Here is a 9,571-nt window from a genome sequence, read left to right as displayed (position 1 = left end):
AATTTCATCACGAAATTTTCACACAATCATGCAATCATATCATAAACCTCAAAATAATTATAAAATAATTATTTCTATCTCAGATTTATGGTCACGAAACCACTATTCCGATTAGGCCCTAATTCGGGATATTACATATCTGGTACGCATAGTAGCCTGCACTTAGTACTACACATGCGACCAACAGTCTGGTACGCATAGTAGCTTGCACTTAGTACTACACATGCGACCAATAGTCTGGTACACGTAGTAGCCTGCACTTAGTATGAAATTCATTATCAGAAGTCGATCCTCACTATACTCTTTTAGTTTGCAACTCACTATCACATTTTCCTCTTTTCGCTACGGAAATAATTCTGATATAACCTCGAAAATAATCCTTTCTTCTAGTTACAAAACAATTCATCATGCCATCCTTTACTATTCATTCATTACGTTAATCAAAATCGTCTCAATTGCATTAGCTCAAGTACCAAAATATCTCAATTGAAGACATTAACTATAATTGACTTACTTGAGAGAAGTAATCCACCATACCGATTGAAACTCGCACTTTTATCACTTATACCTTTACTGTTGTCAAACCTTACACGAAAATTAGAAAAATCCCAATACTGAAATCACCACATCACCCAAATCAAATCAGAAGTATAGCCATACTTGACATGATTATCACGAGCTGAAGAATGCACTCTGAACATGAGTCATAGTTGACAAATTACGGAATAAAGATAACAAGAAAACCGAAAGAAGAAATCCAAGATAGAAAAATCCATAATAAAGAAATCCAGAATAAAGAAACCCAAGATACGATACTATGCCGGAAAATTGAAAACCAAACTCATAGGAAAATATAGAAGATCCTAATAATTCCTCAGAGAAAAGAAATCCAGTAGAAAACATCATTTAGTCTCACTGGAATCAAATGCAACAAGAACAATGTATCTTCCCATATATATACATATCAAATGGAGCATCAAGTAGAAGAAATAGAATCATAGTATCATACATATTCTCTCATCAATTTTTTTTATCAGGCAAAATATAATAGAATGCCCAAAAAATAGAGCAATATAAATTATAAACCAGTCAGGCTATCAATGCTTTCATTTAACATCAGGATTAGAAAACATCCCCATATAACAAGAATTTCTTCAAAAGATCAATAACCATAGAAATATTTCTGGGAACGGATAAACACATAGAACATCTTAGAAGAAACTGCTAAAATCTGTCCAACCGTAACTGTCACACTCAGATATTACACATTTCAGATATCATTTCACTAACTATTTCTGCCATCACAAATTTCATATTACTTTTCACTAAAGAAGACTAGTTCTGAACAAGTTTTTTATTTGCACTTTTCTCGACCTTGTACCTTAGTAATTCGATTTATCAAAATAAATTTCTTCTCTAACTGGAACAGTGCATAACTCCAATAATCCTTATGCCAATCTGATACTTTTCTAGCTTTGACTTTACTTATCAATTCATTCTTCAATCTCTAATCATAATTGTAATTATTCTAGCACTGAACTCTTTGGTTTCTCAACCGGAAACTTATTCAGTATAAATCTCATGAAATTCCATTATAAAACACCACTTTGGTAAGGGGAAAGGGGTCGTAGGGCCTCTGATTCAACTCTCATAAACATATACATGTAACACAGTTTTCTTCATAACAATCATATCTCAATCATGTTATTCATTTCAAGTAACTAACATTCATATTGATTTAATGGTCACTTTCCAGTTATCTCATTTAGTCAAGTATAATTATGCATGCATCCTATGTTTTCTGGATAGCTTGACTTATCCATTCATCTACTCGAACAATCACATAATTCATGAAATATGTGAAATATGTGAAAATATGTGAAAATATGAAATTAGGACATAGAAATTATTAAAATGTGATTTTATGCTTTATTATATAGCTTTCATACAATAAATGGCTTATTTTATATTAATTTGAATATATTGTATTTTTAAGACATAAAGTGGGCCATCCATGATTAAATTAAATAATAAAATATAAAATTATATTTAAAAATATTTCATTAATAATTTGGGTTTTAAATTAATTAATTAAATTGGATAAATTTTATTATTTGGTCCTATAACGTGTTGATTTATTCTGGACAAGTTTGATAGCTTTGCTGGATTACAAAACCGTCCAAATTGGGGACCAAGTCAACCCAAAATTCGGCTGCACATGGCTATCCATAAACCACTTTTTGGTTTAATTGCATAAGGTCCTTGAAGAGTTAAAGAAATTAGAGATTTACCTGAAGATTTGCACTTGACTGAGTCTCAGTCCTGAGTTGTTGTGGCACTCAAACTGACCAAAAATCAAGCAAAAATCAGCTCAACTTCCTCAAATTATGGTCAGCCACCCATGGAAGATGCTTCAAAAGATGAAAAATCCTATTTTTAGTACACTATCTCCCTCTCCTCACTTATAAATAGGACCTCATTCTCACATTTCTACTCATCCCTCATCATTCATCATTCTCTCCTCTCTAAATTCTCTTAGCATTCTTCTTTTCTCCCCATGCCTAACATCATTTTTTCATAAATATTTTAGCATTTGAGCTTCTTAAAAGACCCTTGGTCGGCCACCTTGGAGAGCCACTAGCAAAGGAGCGAAGAAAATGAAGGAAGGAGCCTCGTCAGTCAGAGTCTTGGGTGACAGCCACTCTGAATTGGGTTTAATATTTCTTTTCTTTAATTTAATCTAAAGATGTTTGCTATGTGTTCTTTGTTCTTGTTTACAACAATGTTAGCTTAATTTTATTTAAGCTAGGATGATTGCTTTGATTAAATAATATTTATTAGATTCATGCTTATAATGTTTGTGCCTCAATTGATCATGTTTTCAATTAAAATGAAGTCTGTATTTCGGTCATACATGATTGAAATGCACCTAAATTAGTTGAACGATCCAAACCAGACGACGGCTAGTGGATGCATAATTGAAATGAGCATGCTCAATTTAGATCCTAACCTGATTAAATTGTAGGTTGCATAACAACCCTAATCAGGCTCTGTTATTTGCATAGTTTTTAGATTTGTGTCATTAAACTATTTCAAACCTATCACATCCCTGTTACCTCACACAAATACTAAGAAACCCTTAGTAAATAAGGATCACTAAAATGGGTATTTACTATGTAAAGGATTCCGAAAGGACATAACGTGGTTTCCAAACTCATGAAAGATCGAGTTGCCATGGAATGTTTTTCTGAATATTATTAAGCATGTTGATAATAAATTAAGTTTAATTAAAGTTATTTTCCTAGCTTATTTATGTTATAATTGTTGCAAATTGTGTTTAATTTTACTAAAATCTATTTCATTCATATAGTTTGTATACTTAGGTTAATTTGCATCAGGGATCATTGCATTTAGTCTAGGATATTTTAATCATCACTTCTCAACTAAATTGTGTTTTTTTTTACCAAATTGTTAATATAATTTTACAAATTAAGTGACTTAGCACAAATACAATCCCTGTGGAGATGATAACTCGATACTTACTTATTACTTGATAACGGCTGTGTAAACTTACTTATTACTGCCTGTAGACCCTGAAATTGAGCGAACTTTCAGACAAAGAAGACGTGAATGGACCTTGGAAATCAGAATCAAGACAAAGGTAATGAAGCCGATCATGTACGAAATCCCATCCTCATTGCCGATGATAGGGATCGATGCATCAGAAAAAATGCTGTGCCACTTTTTAGTGAGTTAAACCCAGGAATTAGAAGCCCAGATATTGAGGCAACCCAATTTGAATTGAAACTAATGATGTTTCAAATACTCCAAACGGTGGGCTAATTCAGCGGTATGCCCACAAAAGATCCACATCTCCATCTTCGATTGTTTATGGAGGAGAGTGATTCATTCAAGATAGCCAGTGTAATTGAAGACGCACTGAGGTTGAAATTGTTTTCGTACTCATTGCGAGATCAAGCACGAGTATGGCTCAATTCATTGGCACCAAGTTCCATATCTAATGGCAAGAATTAGTAGAGAGATTTTTGGTTAAGTATTTCCCACCTTGCAAAAACGCTAAGTTGAGGAATGAGATCACAACCTTCCAACAATTGGATGACGAGTCATTGTATGAGGCTTGGGAGTAATTCAAGGAGTTACTGCGTAAGTGTCCTCATCATGGGATTCCCATTGTATCCAGTTGGAGACATTCTATAATGGTCTCAATGCACATACAAGATTGATGGTAGATGCTTCTGCGAATGGTGCAATTTTGTCTAAGTCTTATCATGAGGCTTATGAGATCATTGAGAGGATCGCGAGTAATAACTATCAGTAGCCAACAAATCAAATAGCTTCAGGAAGATGTGTAGTTGGAGTTCATGAAGTTGATGCCCTGACTTCGTTATCAGCTCAGGTATCATTTATTTCCACTATGTTAAAACAGTTTACCGCTAATAGTACTAATAATTTTACAGCTCAGCCACCAAGTTCGTACGAAGTAACTTCATGTGTGTGCTGTGGGGAAGGTCATTATTTTGAGAATTGTCCATCAAATCTTGAGCCAGTGTACTATGGTGGAACCAATATCAAAATAGGAGTGGACAATGACCCCAGTCCAACTTCTATAATCCTTCATGGCGTAATCATCCTAGCTTTCCTTGGAGCAACTAAGGAAATAGACCGAACCACAACTCCTTGCAACATAGACTCAACCAATCTCAAGGGTTTAATCAGCAAGCTCCAAAACCACATCAAGTTGAGGCATCAAATAGTTTGGAGAACTTGTTGAAAGCATACATGTAAAAGAGTGACGCTTTGATCCAAAGCCAAGTAGCAACAATGAAAAATTTGGAAAACCAAATGGGTCAGTTAGCTACAGAGCTTCACAATAGACCGCAAGGAACCTTGCCGAGCGATACTGAGAATCCATGAAATTTGGGTAAAGAACATATCAAGGCAGTGGCATTGCGAAGTGATAAAATTTTGGAACCCCAATTGATTGATGTCGAAGATAAGCTCGTTGAGAAGAATCAACCAGCTGTTGAAATTCCTACACGAAAGGAATCAAAATCTGCAAAGATTAACAAGGTAAATCCTAACTTAGTGAATTCAGATACTTTAACATCTTCTTTGGATGCAAATTTACCTACTTAGAAAAGTTGTCCGGTTCAGCCAAAAGTTCGATCACCTCCACAACTGCAAAGATTGTAGCAACACAAGCAGAAACAGGAAGTGCAATTTAAGAAGGTTTTTCAATTTTTTGAAGCATTTACACATCAATATTCCATTGGTGGAGGCTTTAGAACAAATGCCAAATTATGTGAAGTTTATGAAGGATATACTGTCCAAGAAGAAACGAATGAGTGAGTATGAGACTGTTGCCTTGACAAAGGAGTGCAGTGCATTCCTACAGAACAAACTGCCACCAAAATTGAAAGACTCAGGAAGCTTTACTATACCCTGTAACATTGGTGAATCTTACTATGGTAAAGCTTTGTGTGATTTAGGAGCAAGTATCAACTTGATGCCCAAGTCTATTTTTAAGATGTTAGGGATAGGTGAAGTAAGACCTACAACTGTGATGCTTCAGCTAGCGGATCGATCTTTAGCATATCCCAAGGGAAAGATTGAGGATGTTTTGTTAAGAGTCGATAAATTTATTTTTCCTACTGATTTCATTGTCTTAGATTTTGAAGTAGATAAGGAAGTGTCGATCATCCTTGGGAGACCTTTCTTAGCCACGGGAAGAACATTAATTGATGTGCAGAAAGGTGAATTCACCATGTAATATCCTGATTTTAGGCCTAGTCAGAATAGTGGTTTCGTGACCACAAAATCCGAGATAGAAATAATTATTTTATGATTATTTTTAGGTTTATGATATGATTGCATGATTGTGTGAAAATTTCGTGAAGAAATTTTATGCATAAAGTGCTTAAATTGAAATTAGGGACTAAATCGAATAATTTGTAAAACTTGCATTCTAGAAGTTTCTAGTATGAAATTGTTTTGAAATATTAATTAGGAGGTCTTAAATAGAATTTTACCAATTTCTAAGTCTATGGACAAAAATTGGACATGGATGGAATTTTTGGAAAGTTTAGTAGTAAGGGCATTTTGGTCATTTAGGGGTAAAATGAATTAAAATACAAAATTAAAAGCCAATTTTGCTCATCTTCAACCCCATGGCCGAATATAGCAAGGAGAAACCATGGATAGGGTTTTTCAAGCTTCCAAGCTCTATTGTAAGTCCATTCTAGCCCCGTTTTTCAAGTTCTTTACGTTTTTGGAGTCCCGGTAGCTCGATTAAGCTTATGCTTGCAATAATTTAACCTAGGGTTTATATTTGGGAAAATACCCATAGGTGAAATTTGTGTATTTTTATGTTTTATGATAGTATATAAGGTTTTAAATTATGTTAGACAACTTGTGCTACTCGGTTTTAAGCGAAAACTAGCAAAAGGGCTTAATCGGTAAAAATACCTAATAGTCATAATTACATGTTAGAGTGAGAATTTGATGTTTCCATAAAAGGGAAAAATGATCAGCATGCCATAAAACATAAGAAAATAGGCTGAAGTTTAATTTACGAGCTTTGGGGAAAAGTGTAAATATGCAAAAGTTTAGGGGCAAAATTGTAATTTTTCCAAAATATGATTTTGGGTCAATTTGAATAATGTGAGTCCTAATTAGACTATATTTTAAATGATAGAGCAAGGAAAACTAAAATTCGGGCTAAAATGGGGAAAATACCAAGTTGTGGATGAAATGGTAAAAGTAGCCATTTTCGCATACGAGGTAAGTTCATGTGTAAATAATGTAGCATAATTGTTATTTTTAAGTTATTGATGTTAATTATATGATATGCTGATTTTTTTATCATGAAATATTATGCTTTGTGGTTAATGTTGAGTAATATGCAAATTATGTTTACTACTTGATAAATATGAATTGCTACCGAGTATCGGTTCCGATATTCCATGGAAGACGACAAATGCGAGATCGAGGGAAAAAGCCTGTTTGAACCTTAGGAATAGATTAGGATACAAGTGGCATGTCACTAGGATGGTTGAGCATCCGAACTCATTGAGTTGAGTCCGAGTTCACTTATGGATGCGAATGTCCGAACTCGTTGAGTTGAGTCCGAGTTCGAGAGATGTAACTAGGCATCCGAGCTCGTTGAGTTGAGTCCGAGTTCACTTATGGATGCGAACGCCCGAGCTCGTTCAGTTGAGTCCGAGTTCACTTATGGGCGGGTTACATGGTAGCTTGGCTACATATGTGGCACTTATATGCAAACTTTCCATGTATCCGAATTATATTCCGATGTGTTCAACGAGTAAAGTTCTACTCAAATGGAGGAATACTCAAGATGAAAGGGACGTATTGGTAAGTGTTGTGAAATGGATACTTTGAACAGCTATGTACTTAACCCTCGGGTTGAAAACTCGGTATAACAACAATATGGTAAGATGATAAATGAAAATGTGATATGAATGTCTTGGTGATGATTATGCAAATGATGTTTTATGTTTGCTTATATGGTTATGTTACTTGCTATTTGCATGTGAACTTACTAAGCATTTATGCTTACTCCCTCCTTTTCATTCCTTGTAGTGTTGACAAGCCAGCTCAGAAATCGGAAACGGTCGGAGGCACGCTCACACTATCCGTATACCATCTTGGCATAATGGCTTGTATATTTTGAGTATGGCATGTATAGCATTATAATCATTTTGTGTATATGGTCTTATGATATGGTTATTGAGTGGTATGGAAATTCTTGGTAATGATTAGCCATTGGAATGGCTAATCATGATCATATTTGGTGTTATGTATGCTAAATTGCTAGCTAATCCATGGAAACCATGAAATAGGTAAAATTTACCATAAAATAGATTCAGATAGCAGCAGTGATGTGAGTTTGAAAAATCACTAAAAATAGTAGAGATACAATTAGATGATGAATAATATATGAAATTTAAGAATTATGAGTCTATTTTCATATGGATGGAACAAAACAGGTATATGAGTTATATTTTATGAGATGTTTAAATTTTTGTGAAATAGGGCCAGTGCGATTTCTGGATCCCCTATTCTGAATTTGGAAATTCACCATAAATTTTTCAAAAATAATTAGAAGTAATGATTTATATTTACAGTTTCCTTATTTAGTCTAGTTTTATTAGAAAGAAACGGCATAGTCATTGAAACTCTGTACAGGGAGATATCTAATTCGTAATACACAGAGGTCAAAGCAGTCAAACTGTGAAACAGGGGAGACTTTAACTAATAAACTGTACTAATTTTCTTGATCAAAAATTCTATAAAAAAATTAGTAAATAGATATATGAGTCTAGTCTCAGGGAAAATTTACAAAATTGGATTTCAAGTTTCGTACCTCAAGATAATAATTTTTAAGCGACTATGATGCAGATTGTTAGCTTGACTGAAAATTTTAAAAATAAATTGTTTGAGCTGTTTAAGTAATGAATTAAGTCTATTAACACCTCGTGTTCGACTCCGGCGACGGTCTCGGGTACGGGGCGTTACACACCATGCGAGTTCAAGATGATCAGGTAACCTTTAACATTCTTAAAGCAATGAAATTTCCCGATCCCATTGAAGAGTGTTAAGTTATGAAAGAGATAGAAACCTTGGTTTCTATGGCAAGCAATTTTGAAGAAGATCCATTGGAGAAAGCCTTAGATCTTGACCCTTTGGAGGATGAAGAAGGTGAAGAAAACATGGATTTGATGAAAGCCAATCCAAGAAATTTTATTCAATCCACACAGTTTGAATCATTGAAGTTGGAAGTCAGAGAATTTGTGCAACCCAAGTTGTCAATCAAAGAACCACCTAAACTCAAACTAAAGGTACTTCCTTCCCATTTGAAATACGTTTATTTAGGTGATTGTTCTACTTTTCCTGTGATTATTTTAGTAAAACTGACAAAAAACCAAGAGGAGCACTAATTGCTATTCTAAAGAAATTTAAGAAAGTAATTGGCTGGACCATAGCTGATGATACGTGATATTCGTGAAAGGTTTTACGGATTTATGAATGAATCATTCTTGAGACTAACTTATTATCACGATGAAGGCAAGTGTACCTATCGAACAGTAGTATAGTTCAGCAAGACCAGATCGTCGAACCCAAAGGAACCTTGAGTACTAGTATTTACTTTCTTTTTATTATCTAGCCTAAAAATTAAAAGGTTTGGTTATCTAAACTAATTACTAAACTAAGAAGGCACAGAAATAAAATTTGGGAAAATGCTTTTAGGAGAATTCGATTGATTAAGACAATACCTAAGGAAAAATCCACCTAGACTTCACTCTTTATTTGACTATAAATCAGACGATTTATTCATTTGACTTGATCCGTAGAAATTCCTAAGTTATATTATTATCTCTCTCGAGACTAATAATGCCTAACCCTAGGTTGAATAATTGAAATATCTTTCTAATTAACACCCTAGAATTGCATTAACTCGATCTATGGATTCCCTTATTAGGTTTCACCCTAATCTGACAAAATCTTGTCACCCTATCTCTAGGCGCGCAAT

At 34.3% G+C, this 9,571-nt stretch overlaps 1 non-coding gene across 1 annotated transcript; it reads right to left on the bottom strand.

The window, feature by feature from the left end:
* Positions 1 to 4,079: 4,079 nt before the first annotated feature.
* LOC121231606 (small nucleolar RNA R71) lies at positions 4,080 to 4,186 on the bottom strand. The gene has a single exon (XR_005929662.1). It is a non-coding gene; the product is annotated as a small nucleolar RNA R71 (small nucleolar RNA).
* Between the last annotated feature and the right edge of the window lie 5,385 nt (positions 4,187 to 9,571).

The sequence above is a fragment of the Gossypium hirsutum genome, chromosome A06 (assembly GCF_007990345.1).
Source record: "Gossypium hirsutum isolate 1008001.06 chromosome A06, Gossypium_hirsutum_v2.1, whole genome shotgun sequence".
Classification (NCBI taxonomy): domain Eukaryota; kingdom Viridiplantae; phylum Streptophyta; class Magnoliopsida; order Malvales; family Malvaceae; genus Gossypium; species Gossypium hirsutum.
This window is presented reverse-complemented; position numbering and strand designations above follow the sequence as displayed.